General features: G+C 35.7%; 2 long non-coding RNA genes and 1 other non-coding gene across 3 annotated transcripts in view; 1 reads left to right on the forward strand and 2 right to left on the reverse strand.

The window, feature by feature from the left end:
• Nucleotides 1-15,179, reverse strand: part of LOC143252481 (uncharacterized) — a 53,384-nt gene that overhangs the window by 6,319 nt on the left and 31,886 nt on the right. The gene's annotated exons all lie outside the window — the stretch shown is intronic.
• LOC143252480 (uncharacterized) lies at nucleotides 6,412-7,720 on the reverse strand. The gene is made up of 2 exons (XR_013029010.1): nucleotides 7,384-7,720; nucleotides 6,412-7,046 (listed from the first exon to the last, which is right to left on the reverse strand). It is a non-coding gene; the product is annotated as an uncharacterized LOC143252480 (long non-coding RNA).
• Nucleotides 11,126-11,197, forward strand: TRNAE-UUC (transfer RNA glutamic acid (anticodon UUC)). Its single transcript has one exon. It is a non-coding gene; the product is annotated as a tRNA-Glu (tRNA).

Here is a 15,179-nt window from a genome sequence, read left to right on the forward strand (position 1 = left end):
CAGAGCTATAGAGGAAAGTGTTTAAAGGCTACTGAACGTATAACAAAAATTAAACAGAAATATCAACACATAATCTTATAAAACATATAACTGATTGATAAAGTGATATAGGTAATGTAAAATAATATATTCAAATTAATTAGTACTGTGTTCCAAAAATGTAGTTTTTATCTATAATGTTTTAGAACTGAGTACAAATTTACCTCTAAGTCGCTATACTATTCTTTTTCAACACATTAATTTCAAACTTACCCTTGGCCAATTTGTTTTATTTTTGTATATTTCTTATTGGGATCTCCCTCACAAACAATACTTTTTAATATTGTCATGATTTCCTCTTCTGTCACTTTCTTTTCATTTACTTTGGTTGACATTGTATTACTTTCTTTATTTGGCTCCTTCAAAGAAACAGTAGTTGTTAACTTCTCCACGTTTTCCTTATCTGTCATTTTCTTGTCATTGGATTTGGTGGACACACTCTTGTTATTTGTGATGACATCGTTCCAGTCCAAGATGTGAGCTGTTCTTTACTTCCTATTTTACGTACTGGTGAAGACACATAGTTATTAATTTTGCGTCTATTAAATAATAAGTGGCGTCTTTAGGTCGGTGCTAGAGTGGGCTCAGCTCCAGGGCCCATGGTCTTAATGGGGGCCCATTGATAATTTTATTCTATGTAAAATTACATGGAATGCAGGGCCCACACAACTTCAAATCCGCCACTGGAAGTAATAATTCTAAGCCAGTGATACATTTACAGAATAACTGTAAATGGAACGTTCTGTTACCAGTTAATTAATCAAAGAGACGCTTTTGGATTATATGAGCCCAAGAGTGTGAAAAAATACATCCTAGACTGTTGTGGGTAAAACCCAGTAAAATAACCCGAAAGTAACATTGAACATCATGGTCTGAAATTTACCATTTAAACCAATTGAAGCTTTGTTTTACCAATTACTGTTTGTATTTTAATGTAACACTCCTGAAGCAGCTGTAAAGTGAAACGTTGAGGATCCAAACAAATTTGGAAGCTCCCATTAGCATTGCAGGCTTATGATGCTAGAAATATGGTTTCAATACCAGTATTGGGCTGCACAGATAGCCCTTTGTGTAGTTTTGTACTTAAGCACAAACAAACTGATTTGGAGTTGTAAAGTTGTTTATTACTAGTAATAACATGTTTTTCATACACAAATATGCACTACAGAAATTAAATAAAATATCATAAAACAACAGTTAATGCACCACACAAATATAACAACACCTCTAGTATTGTTCTCTGCCGTTGGTGTAACATAAATAATTTAATCATTATAAAAAATAAGAAAGTATGCACAAGTAACCCTGATATTTAGTTAGTGTCTAACCATCAGTACATAACTCAACAGATAATCGTGTAATTTTATTCAAATGAAAGTTTTTGCTGTTTTTTTTTTAATTGGCTAAGCGATTCTCAGTAAATATAATGCGTTAGATGGTTTGAGTTAAAATCTTACCTTTAATACCTGAAGGGTCAGATGACATAACCCAAGACCTACGAATACAGTAAACACCGCAAAGTAAATTACAGTGGTACCTCGGTTCTCGAACTTAATCTGTTCCAGAAGGCTGTTCGAAAACTGAATCAATTTTTCCCATAAGAAATACTGTAAATTAAATTAGTCCGTTACAGACCTCCAAAAATTACGCATTATGAAGCATTTTAAGTAAAAATATTGCTTATTTATACCTGTATAATAATACTTACATGCATAAAGTCAACCACAAAAACTATAAACACAATAAATAAAAATTTAACTGCACTTTACCTGTGCTGAGGAGAGCTGATGGCGTAAGTCAAAGGTGGTGAGGAACGTGGAGAGTAGGAGGGTTATTACTGTTTGGAAGGGGAGTCACCTTCCATAAAAACGTCAGGTAACTCTTCTTCTGGGGTTCTTTCTCTTTTCTGTCTCTTTGCACCGCTACAACCTGTTTGAGACTCACTGGACCCATTTCTCACTAAAAAGTTGTCTAATAAGGTTTGTTTCTGCCTGCATTTTAAAATGTTTCCGAAGTCAGACATGGCATTGTCATTGAAAAGGTTTATGCTGCGGTTTGCTACAGCTTTGTTAGGGTGAAAGTTTTCCACAAAATTTTGTAACTCTCCCCATTTTCCACACATTTCCTTGATTAGTAAACTAGGATCATCCTCCCTTCCCTCCTCATCTGAAGGCACTTCCTCAGCTGCCTTCTGTTGCTGCTCCTTCTGAAGGTCTTGGAGTTCTTTTGTGGTGAGCTCAGTGTTGTGGTCTTTCACAAACTCCTCCACATCATCACCACTCACATTCAAGCCCATACACTTGCCTAGTGAGACAATAGCCTCAACAACAGGCTCAGCCTCAAAGTCTCTATCTGCTACTGAGTCTGGTCACAATTCCTTCCAGGCTGAAGGATGCTTTGGTGTAGAGTTTCTTAAAGTTCGATATGACCTGCTGGTCCATGGGCTGAATGAGAGAAGTCATGTCAGGGAGCAAGAGCTTTACCGTACTGAAACTGTACTCCTCCACCAACCCGTCCTCCGAATCTGGTGGGTGAGCAGATGCATTGTCCATCACAAGAAGGGCCCTGAGTGGCAACTGTCTTTCCGTGAGGTAATTCTTTACACTTGGGGCAAACACTTCATGGACCCACTCCATAAAAAATTGCCTGGTTACCCATGCTTTACTATTAGCCCTCAACATGACATTTAGTTTACTTTTCAGGACATTATTTTTCTTAAAAACCCTCGGGTTCTCAGTATGGTACACAAGGAAAGGCTTAAGTTTTAAGTCCCCACTTGCATTACTACATAACAATAGAGTTAGCCTGTCCTTCATTGGCTTGTGTCCTAGCAGTGACTTCTCCTCCTTGGTGATGTAGGTCCTCTTTGGCATTTTCTTCCAAAAGAGGCCTGTCTCATGACTGTTGAACACTTGTTGGGGAATAAAACCCTCAGCTTCTACATAGTCCTTAAATTCCCTAATAAATTTATCAGCAGCGTCTTTGTTAGAACTGGCACCCTCCCCATGTCTCACCACACTATGTATGCCACTTATCTTCCTAAATTTTTCAAACCACCCCCTACTAGCCTTAAAGGCATCACTTGTATCTGCACTCTCGTTCCAGGGGTTTTTTTCAGGAGGTCAGCATGCAACTGCTTTGCTTTCTCACAAATGATGGTCTCAGAAATGCTATCACCAGCTAAGTGTTTTTCGTTTACCCAAATCAACAATAGTTTTTCTACCTCTTCCATTGTTTGTGATCTTTGTTTCGTAAGCACTGTCACTCCTTTTGCAACATCAGCTCCTTCGATGACTTCTTTATTTTTCAGTATAGTGTAGACTGAGACTGTAGACTTCGCCATACCAAACTGTGTAGCAAGGTCAGACACGCGAACACCACTCTCATACTTCACTATGAGATCTTTTTTTCACCTCTATTGTGGCTCCAACAACTTTTCTTTTTGGTTTGCTGCTTTCATTATCCTTCTTTGACCCCATGGTGGCTTATTTAATCAGAATATTTAAAACACAACAATAAAAAAAAAACGAGAACGTTCACAGTAGATTTTAGCGAGGGTGTGGACTGAGCGACAGGTGCGGGTAAAATGTTTTGGGCAAGCTTGGCGTGGGCCGAAAATGGTCGAAGTGTCGTTTGGGTCATCAGTCGGATTATTTCGGGGGTTCGGGCCACGTCAGCTTGGTTCGACAACCGAGACATTTTTTTTCTCAAACAATACGTTCGAGAAGAGAGTCGTTCGAGAACCGAGATACCACTGTATAAAGTTTCTTTAGTTATGTAAATATGAACCTTCCACTGAGCAGCCTTGGTTACATCTCTTAAAACCAGGATAACTGACAATAGAAAGTAGATTTAAAGGTGTTAAGTAGCTAGATTTGTAACTTATGTAATATTAATCTCATATATGTATTGATAATACAGATACAAATATTTACAGAAATCTTTACGACGAACAACTGCAATTACATGTAAATATACAGTAACTGTGAAAACTAACACAAAGTATCTGCTTCGTTAATTATCGATTTCACATGTTTAAATATACAGCTAATTAATGACGGATTTACTCCAGTAAAGAAGCACAATATCATATTTGTTGCTTAAAATCCGAAATGTTTCATAGTCATATGCTGTTGACATGAGATCATGAAGCTAATTTCTTTATTTATAAAAGTATAAAAACTTTTCAATTTCCATCTATGGTTATTTTTTTCGTGTGTTATTTTCTGTATGTACGTCAGGAACAAAATTTGGAAGGCAAGTGCAGTCATAATTAGTGATATTATGGCGAACACGAAAAGGCTCAATAGCTTGATGGCTTTCGACAAATGTTTTAAGGAATTTGATGTAATTAATTTTAAATACGTTGCAGCCAACACTATTAACATACCACTCACAAAATGTAGATATGCTTTTTCTAGTGGAGTAAATCAAAACTATACGACTAATATAAACGTCGTAATTAAGCAAATCCATTTTCTTAGAAGGTATTTTAGAATGTATTTGATACTTTTAAGTAGTTAGAACTGGTTTCTAAGGTTTTACTCTAAGCAACGAGACGTGTGTACAATATCACATAGTTAATTGTTGTTATAAAAGAGACTAATTATTGTATTTTTCTCTGTTAATGGCAATAACAACAATATATATTTCTATACCAAACTTAATACTGTTGGAAACAGCAAAGAAGGTTTTAAAAGTTGAGAAAAATCTGTGTGTAAATATTTATTAAATAAATTTTCTAAACAAAGTAATGACTAACGTTTAATTTTGTATACACTTTGTCAAACAAACATTTTAAATAAACTAGAACCTGTTGAAAAGTAACACGTTGTCTCTATCTGTCTGCTAGTTCTTATCACTTCGTTCATGAGCGAAAGAAGTTTCAAACTAATACCTGAAATTAAAAACAAAATATATTTCCCACAAAGTATTCTATATTTAGTATTTAAGCCAACATTTAGAATTAAAAATGTGTTCAAAACCAGAAACACTATGCGCTATTGGGTTGCATACAAATGTATTTGTGATACCTATAAAATTGTTAATGTTGGATGTTAAGCAGAAAGCTACATAATGGGTTACCGTACTCTGTTCACCACGGTTATCGAATCCCAGTTTCTAGCGTTGTGAGTCCGAAGACGTACCACTGGTGATCAGATGTAAAGTTACCTATACTGTAAAAATTACACATTACATACAAATATGCGCATAGGAGCACAAGAACATTTTAAATAGAAGTGAACAAAAGCTAATTAGTTTTAGTATTTAAGCCAATTATGAAACTGATAGTGATTACTTATGCACATGAATAGTGAATTTATAAATTATTTATTTATAACTGCCATTGGGGGAGGTATTTGCGGCTTAACAAAAACAGTTAATAAATATGAAGATGTGGAATATGGTATACAAAGTATTTACATAAAATTCCTGTCACACCAAACATGTTCGGTCTTTCAGCTGTGGGGACGTTATAACGCAATGGTCAATCCCAATATTCGTTGGTTGATGATGACTAACTGCTTTCCATCTAGTCTTATACTGCTAAATTAAAAACTGGCGTAGTTTTAAAACTAAGAATGCTTTAAAACATTATATTTTATATAATACAATTTAAATTTCTAGTACGTAGTCCCCCCAGTGACACAGCGATATATCCCTATACTCACATCGTTAAAAACCGGATTTTGATACTCGTGGTGGATAAAGCAAAGATGGACCACTGTGTTTGTGTTTTCTTATAGCAAAGTCACATCGGGCTATCTGCTAAGTCCACCAAGGAGAAGAGACCATTATGTAGTTTTGTACTTAATGGGAAGCTCGTAATTAGCGTGTTTCCGCATTCGGACGGTGGCAGCACAATCGTTAGGGTCCTTCACATTGTTTGTTGCATCCTATGGACGTGGACTATTACCGGATAAATACACAACGTTTGATCCTTATATGTCGTATGTAACTTATTTAGGAACATGAAATAACTAATATGTAAATACATTGTGTGTATTGTATTTGTGTATTATGAAACATTTTCTATTTCTCAAATGAATCATCAACTTTTGAATGGGCGATAATATAGGCCTTGTTATTGATTTCAGTGTCATCTAGGCCTAAAAAAACAGGTATAGAGTACGTGCATGACGAAACAAAACTGTCAGTTTTATGGTGATAGTGAGCTTGTGACATTTCTTGGTTTTTATGCTTACTAAGGCTAGGGTTTTGTCATAGATGAGTATTTTAATTACGAAAATGATTAATTCATTGTAGTGTGCTGGGGACAGATTCTACCAGGTACAAGGTCAACTTTTTTGTACAAACAGTGATGTGTGCAAATTTGTTGTGCATACTTTTAAAGATTTCAAAGTCATCCCAATACAGAGAAATGAGACATTTATTGGCAAAATGGTTTCACAATTGACAATGTTTTATGAGCAACATTTCCACAAAGTTCTTTTAGAAAAACACTTCTATAAGAACACAGAAAAATACAATTTTAATGATTACTAATACATGTATTGGTTAAGCTATTTAGTGTTATTGTAACTGTATATACCAACCACAAATTATACAATTATTTGGTATGCCTAGTTTAACTTTAGTATCTCTTGCTGATATCATCCTGTATTCCTGTGTTCCTCCCCTTTAGCTTAAGCTTGGTACATGTTCAGAAACACAGGAAACTGTCCGGGGTTATTAAGGTTACATCTAGTTGTATGTTCATTTTTTTTTTTTTACTCGAGGTTTGAAAGTTCAGTTTGAGCAGAAATTGTATGTCACGAGAAAGATGTCATAGTGTGCACAGCTTTGAAGTTATTATACCTCGCACTCCATGCATTCCTGGATTGAATGTGAATATTGAACTCTGGCTTGACATCACTGTTGCAGTCCGATTCAGGCGTTTTGTTTGGCAAGCTGCCCTCTCCTTTGCTTCCGATATCTGTGAAGCCGTTCATGGAAACACACTTGGAACTGCGTTTGGTCGCACACGTTTTCCTTGAGGTTCATAACTTGAAATAGAATTATTTATAAAAAATATGTATCACTAAAATCCACTTGTTCATGTACATGTTATGATGTACAACTTGTTATACTTTTAAATATTGATAACATTGGGTTCATATGAAATCATAAAGGCTCTAGAAGCAAAAAAAAACAAACACTGATTAGTGATGGTAGCAAGTGGTGTGTGTGTGTGTCACTGTCTGTGTAGGTATGTGTTATTGTGTGTGAGTGTGTGTATGTATGTGTATGTTCCACGGTCCCTGTGGTGGTTGAGGTAGTGGGGAGAAGTAGTGGGTGTCATTTTTTTTTGTTGTTGTTTTAAAATACTGGAATGATAATTACCAAAAGATATTTCACTGCAGTAATCTGTCGGTACGAAGTGATCATGGCACACGACACAACTTGGTCCAGGTTCTCACACATGAAACTTGGCCTTAGGATCAGCTCTTCTGATGGCCAGAATCCAGCGTTTTCGAACACTCTCTCCTTTCTTACTTGTATTAGACAGATATCTGTGCCAACCACGATTTTTGCACAAAGAAACACAACATTCTATTTGCGGCATACTGTTGTTTTCTGTTAACTGACACTGTCAAACACGGAAACAACCAGACAAATGTACAGACAAATATGGCGCTTGGACCCTCTCGATTGTGCTGTCGCCTCACGATTACGTCAGAACTACGATATTACGAGTCGACCATTCTAAACAAACATTTTTAGTATGTGTTTTTTGTTGTTATACTTAGTCATATTGATTTTGACTAAACAGCGTTAAAATCGCACTAGCTGTTTGGGTGGAATGTTTACACTCAAAAAATAATTTGTTGATTTCTTTAATATTGGTTGAAAGCCGATAATTAGTGTGGCTCTAACAATGTTTAAAGTATTTTTCAGGCGTCTTGACGTGAGGCTCAAACATATCGAAATACGAAAGTGAAAAGAACGATAGGAGGAGGGTGCTTATTTGCTATAAGTGACTTTGTAGTTTGTTTTTAATAAACATAATTTTATATTTTTATAGTTATTTATACTGTTACTAATGTGAGCATAAATATAATAACTAGCATTTATTAATATATTCTGAAATGTACAAATGTATACATTTGCAATTTACTCTTTACACTTACACAGTGCTGGTTAACTGACAATAGTAAGTTAAATTTCGAGTTTTATCGCATATTTAAAACTTTGTAGTAGGTATATTACTGTATTTAATTCACTTTCTAGCTCTGTTGTTAGTAATGGATTTGACTTCATTCCAGAATTTGAAGAATTGGGTTTGGATTCATCTACTGATTTACATAAACTTTCCCAGTTCCTTGTTGTTCTTGTTGTTTTGATATTAATTTTTATGACATTATTCTTGACATTTATTAGTGGTTGAAGTTAGGCCTTACGTGTACATTTGAAGTCCGACCTGAGTTGTCGGCATAATGTTACAAAATTACCGATAACACAACTGCACACATACTAACAAGCTATTCTTCGATGCCTTCTTCACACAGTTACTGATAACGTGACTGCATTCACGCGCATACCAATTCTATCGATAAATAAAAAAGAAGACACCAGAGTTTGCATTAATTATATGAAAATAAACAATTGCCGTTTTACCGTGATGAGTTCATGTGTCGCCAATATCACGGCAAAAAGACGCACAAGATATTTTACGCACTACAAACAAATTTCCCGAATGGTAGGTACGTTGTGCTACATTAATAATAATAATTAAATATTTTCAAGGTGGCGGTTTGTTATCTGTTTTCTACCACTAAATAACGAGAAAAAGCTGTTTTTAATCGTATATTCTAACGATAAAATCGGAACCCTTGATAAATTTAGGGGTCTGGATAACGGGAGATTACCGAGTTGTCTTCAATTTATGATAGTTTGTGAATTTCAGGCGTCAATCCACATATTCACTGGTCGTATTTTGGTGATTTGCTTGAACCGTTTTCTTGATAGCTTGGGTTATAGCTTTTGTTATTTCTGACATTGGATTTGTTGTTAACGGTATGTCTATAACATGGGGCATAGCATTTGTTTATGTTAGTATTTAATTTAACCAAGTCGGTGTGGCAGAAATAAAATATTTTTCTATGTTGATTATTAAAGGTACTATTATTGTGGAACAGATCGAAGAAAAACGGATTATAATCGTTGTTAATGTTGTGATGAGCTTGGAAGTTAAATGTGTGATTACTAAAGACTGAAGGAATTACTTCAAGGTCAAGGATGTGTTGTGATCAGTCACTATGTGGCATTATATCGGAATTTATAGATACTAGGTTATTGAGTTTGTAAAGTGTTTCAGAATGAGTTAGTCATTCTACAATTAAAATCAGCATGTGTGAAAATCGATGATCTTATTGGTACAAGGTGTGTTAATACGGGGGAAGGTTATTGTTTTGAGAATGTTTCGGTCTAATAAGGCTATTCCACGAGTAAAATATATATGTAAAAACGGCTGGTTTGGGTTGAGAAAACTTTTTTATGTAGAGGAGCGAACAACGTTTCGACCTTATTCGGCCATCGTCAGGTTCATAAAGAAAGACCGATAGCTGACCACATATTTGAAGGGTAACTTGTGTAACTGAGTGTAGGAATGCAGAGGGCGTGCTTTGATGTTTGATTATATTTATTAATATAGGTATAAAGATCTTCCTTTGTGTGGCTTTTCTAACCAGCTGTGCAACACATCACGTTATTTTTTCTACATTCATTCATGGAACAAGCTCCCCTTCTATACATGGAAGTATTCTCATTCTCTTTGTTACATACATTCATGCAAGCCACTGGTACTATGCTCCATCTGTGCATCATTGAATAACTTTGCCATGAAATAGCAGCTTACTTATTGCACAAGCAAAACTGGAGGTTAATTTTTGAGATATGTCCATACCATGGATGTTCATTTCAGCTCCATGTTTGTATATAACTACTTTCATCATGTGGATGACAACTTCCAGACTGAGTCAGATGATTCACTTCTCCTCTCCTGTCTAACATTCATCAAAATGAAGTTGGTATTCACTGATTCTATCTGTGATCTAACTCAGAACACTTGAGAAATCATAAGGTCTACCATAACCCTTCTTGCTTCTGAGTTTACCAGAACCTCTAACTATTGTACCATTATTGTCACATATCAAGCTCCAACCATCCATAACAGAGCTAGGGTGACCTCTAAACTTGTTGGTACAAACTGTCCACTGGGCCCTCCTTCACAAAAAAGGCGATCAAGCCTGTATTGGTATCTGTCTATTTTTCAGAGTATACGCCATGGTGGTCAGTGCTTATTACTCATTATACTATACTCGTTAATCTGGTATTCTGTAATGATACCATTGCATACTTTGCTTTTCAGCATTTGTTTGTTTGTTTTTTTGGAATTTTGCACAAAGCTACTCGAGGGCTATCTGTGCTAGCCGTCCCTAATTTAGCAGTGTAAGACTAGAGGGAAGGCAACTAGTCATCACCACCCACCGCCAACTCTTGGGCTACTCTTTTACCAACGAACAGTGGGATTGACCATCACATTATACATCCCCACGGCTGGGAGGGCGAGCATGTTTAGCGCGACGCGGGCGCGAACCCGCGACCCTCAGATTACGAGTCGCACGCCTTACGCGCTTGGCCATGCCAGGCCGGGCTATTGCATAAAAAAAATACAAAAAATAACTTTTAACATACGTTTTATTATTTTTGAAAGAATTATTACAAAGCTAGAAACTAGTGTAAAAACTACAACATTTTAAATATATGAAATTATAAATAAACATCAGGTATTTTTAATAAACTAACTCAAACTACTTGTTTGTTTCTCAACCCAAACCAGCCGTTTTTACATATATATTTTTCTCTACTAGTGGGTTTTCTCGTCATCACTGATTATTGTTCCACGAGTATTACGTGCTATGGTGTATGTATTATGTTCTAGGTAGAAAGTTTAAATTTAGTCTATTTAGTTGAAAACTGTTTGTTTATATTTATGGGTATTTTTTTACCCAAAAATGTAAATATTAAGTTGTAATTATTTTTAATTTTAGTACTTAAAATGTATTTAAAATACGTTACTCAGTCCCATGTGGTCTAGTGGCTAGGATACCTGGCTTTCACCCAGGAGGCCCGGGTTCGATTCCCGGCATGGGAATTACTATTTTCGTGAATAATTTGTATATCAACTAAAATAATTTTTCCACTCTTCATTTAAGTGTTAACTAATAAGGCCTAAAGTGTTAAACTACTATAGAAAATTTGTCTTCTCACGGTAACGGTTAATAATTGTAGTTTTCTTTCTTGATGGCAAGAAACCCACTTGAAATAAAAATGTATATCAGAACATCTGGTGTGGGTATTAACACTTTTATTGATAAGGAGAGGAAACATTATAACGCCTCCACAGCTGAAAGGGGCGAGCAAGTTTTGTGCGATGGGGGTTCGAACCCGCATTTCAAAATAGCTAATTCGAGTATATTTAAAGTTATTATTTTAAATATAATAAAGAGTTTGTTTTATTACACAGAAAACGTATAGCTTAAAATACTGACTGCTTTATCTGGGGAGAAAATACTGAAACAATATTTTAATATGGGATAATGAGTATCTTTATAACTATTATAATCTCAGGAAAACAGACAGGTTTAAGAACCAGTTTGAAACAAAATACGATACTCTGAAACCTGAGCGCTTTCATTATGAGAACATTTCTTTATGACGGGTATTAAAACTGTTATTGTTCTCTCCTTATGAATAAAAGTATTAATGCCCATACCAGCCGTGTAGTTTTGCGCCAATTATTAAAAAAAACCTTTAAATGTTTGTTTCTTTTTAAATTCGCGGAAAGCTACAAGAGGGCTATCTCCGCTAGCCGTCTCTAATTTAGCAGTGTAAGACTAGAGTGAAGGCAGCTAGTCATCACCACCCACCGCCAACTCTTGGGCTACTCTTTTACCAACGAATAGTGGAATTAACTGTAACAATATAATGTCCCCAATACTGAAATGGCGAGTATGTTTGGCATGATGAGGATTTAAACCCGTAACCCTCAAATTACGATTCGATCGCACCTAACCACCTGGCTATACTGGGCCGATGTTCACTTGTCTTGGGAATTGTGCTCGGTTTTTGTCTTACTGGTAAGGTTTAAGGTTTTCGTATATATCATACTATAATGGAACTTTTGCTTATACGATTCAGGAAAAATATTTCTATAATGCGATGTGCATATTTATCCCATGTGCATGTAGATTTGCAATAGGGGTCACGATTTTCCCGTCTCGCCTCCGTTTCCCATCACGAATAACTTCATTCTTATGGTGCAGATATGACGTCATGAAACGTTACGCGCGGACCTGATGCACTGGCCCATCGGGTAATCGGCTAGTCGATATAAATATAGTAGTACTGTCTGTTGTTTGTCCATGTAACTACTTCGCAGATCTTTACTACTTGGATCTTCACAACAATTGGTATGGGAGTCCATTTGGTCCATTTAAGGATATATACACATTTGCCACAAGATTGATGAGATGAAAGTTGAAAAACGTTTAGCCAATATTTTACTAACAATCTGATAATCAACATTCAACAGTGTTATTGGATGCTTTTTTTAAAAAAAATTACGACCTACATCTTTAGTACGCAGAATTATTAACCCTTCCTTCACAGTTTCTGTTAGAACACCAGCTCTGTGAGTTTCAGATATGAGTAGATGAAATTCTTTAATAAGCCTCGTCGAAAAGGTTTGATAGAACTCAAAAGTTAAACCATCGTTTACAGGGACATAACCTGTCTTGAAGAAAGTTAGGCCTTCCTGTATCTCTACAGTACAAAGAGGACAAGCACACTCTGACCTTTGTAGGTCAGTAATATAGTCCTGGAGATTTGGTTGATCATTAAAGACACAACCATCCTCATTTACTAACTCATTTACAGTTTTTTTTGCCTGTCTTTGGTGTTTTACTCTGAAGAAGTACTTAGAGCTATTTTCACCTTCTTCCACCCGTTTTATCGTCGCTCTTAAACATGCACGTGCTGTATTATCATCACATTCGATTCCTTCTATCTGTTCTTCCAAGTCCTTAACACTCCTACGTAAAGTGGCCTAATAGGCCCCAGAGCAACTTGAAAGGTTATTAATATTAGGCTACTAATTCATTAAATGAAATGGCAATTTCATTTAAATACAAAATTATTAGCCTAATATTAATAACCTTTCAAGTTGCTCTGGGGCCTATTAGGCCCCACTTTTCGTAGGAGTGTTAATTATTTCAACGTTTTTTTGATTGTTAGGCCTTCTCAAGACACAAATATAATGTTTTCAGGTTGTTTTTATCGAATGTTTTAAACGGATAGAATAAGTTTTTGAAACATACGATACATTTGTGTTGTAATTGCTCCTATCAGTACATCACTTTATTTTATTTATTGATTAACTTCACTTCAATATCAAAAAATCCGTTTTATAGCCGTCCAATAGTCCTCGCCTCTTAAAATGGAATTATTTAGAATCCAGACCCTATGGCCTCGAGGTAACCGGTTGAAGTCAATATTGCATTTAATCACATCAAAATGTACACGAGGTGATATTACAAGATTTGACGTAATTTAAGTAAGAACAGGGAATTAAATTTTTATCAATTCGCGATTAAATAATCTTATCTTGACAGATTATCTTCCATGTATATTGTTTCTCCATGAGGTGAAATTTTCTCCACACATGCTGACTTACACAATTAATCAGACTAGTATGGGATCTATCAGAATAATAATCAAAGCTATTAACTTGTTCGGATGTAACTTGGATGCAACTCTTGAAATAACTGGTATCGCTCATGACACACATTTATACTGTAAATATACCATAACGAAACAACCACATTCTGAACAATAAAATCTATGTATAACATACGACCATTATTAGGATCATAACATTATCCCACTTTGCTTCCTGAATATGCAAAATATCACATCGCATTGAATTAAAAATAATATTTCAATTTATTGATTGTATATTCATTTTTACCACCGCAAACGGGCCTGGCATGGCCTAGCGCGTTAAAGCGTGCGCTTCGTAATCTGAGGGTCGCGGGTTCGCGCCCGAGTCGCGCAAAACATACTCGCCCTCCCAGCCGTTGGGGCGTTATAATGTTACGATCAATCCCATTATTCGTTGGTAAAAGAGTAGCCCAAGATTTGGCGGTGGGTGGTGATGACTAGCTGCCTTCCCTCTGGTCTTACACTGCTAAATTAGGGACGGCTAGCACAGATAGCCCTCGAGTAGCTTTGTGCGAAATTCCAAAACAAACAAACATATATAAAGGGGGTTGAGTGACGTCGTGAAGGTCATCTTGTCTTCCAAAAAGTCTTTAGTATATCTTTCTGTGTATTGTTGTGTCTTATTTCCGGTACAATGTGGCTGACGACAAGAGCGCTATGTAAAAAGGTGTTACGTATATTTTGGTTTAGAAATGGTTAAAAAATATAGAATATGATTTATTTGTTTATAGTTAAGTACAAAGCTTTTCTCATCATGAGTATCAAAACCCGGATTCTAGTAGTATAAGTATGAGCCTTCCACATATTTGTCACAAATAGTAGTAGTTTGAATTCATTATAACCGAGTTATTATAAATGTTATTGATAACAATATTTTAAGTACCAAAGAATAAAAATTGTTTTTCTGTCAGAGATGAAATCACTGATTCCAGGAGCTATATTGATTTCAGAAGGTCGAACAATACTACCCTCTGATTAGACCTACGTCAGAGACTCAGATATCATTGTGTTGTAGGCTTGAAGGCATTCAGGTAACATAACGATGACTATATACTACTAATACTCGATATCAGTGAAAATAAGAATCATGCTTTTAGTAGTGACTGTGGGAGGTAAAAACAAAGTAAAAGCCACGAAAAAAGAACGAACAAACTAATTCAACAGCTACTAAGAAACAAACCTTGATCTCTTTTACTTTCATTTCTGACACCCATTCTGTTAAGAATAATTTATAACCATCCGAGTGTTTATAGCATTTCAAAAATTCATGGGTTAATCTATTGGTGAAATCAACAAGAGACATACGAACTTCACATTATCTGATAAATGTGACCAGTTTTAAAGGCCGTGTAGGG

This window comes from Tachypleus tridentatus, chromosome 6 (assembly GCF_004210375.1).
Source record: "Tachypleus tridentatus isolate NWPU-2018 chromosome 6, ASM421037v1, whole genome shotgun sequence".
NCBI lineage: Eukaryota > Metazoa > Arthropoda > Merostomata > Xiphosura > Limulidae > Tachypleus > Tachypleus tridentatus.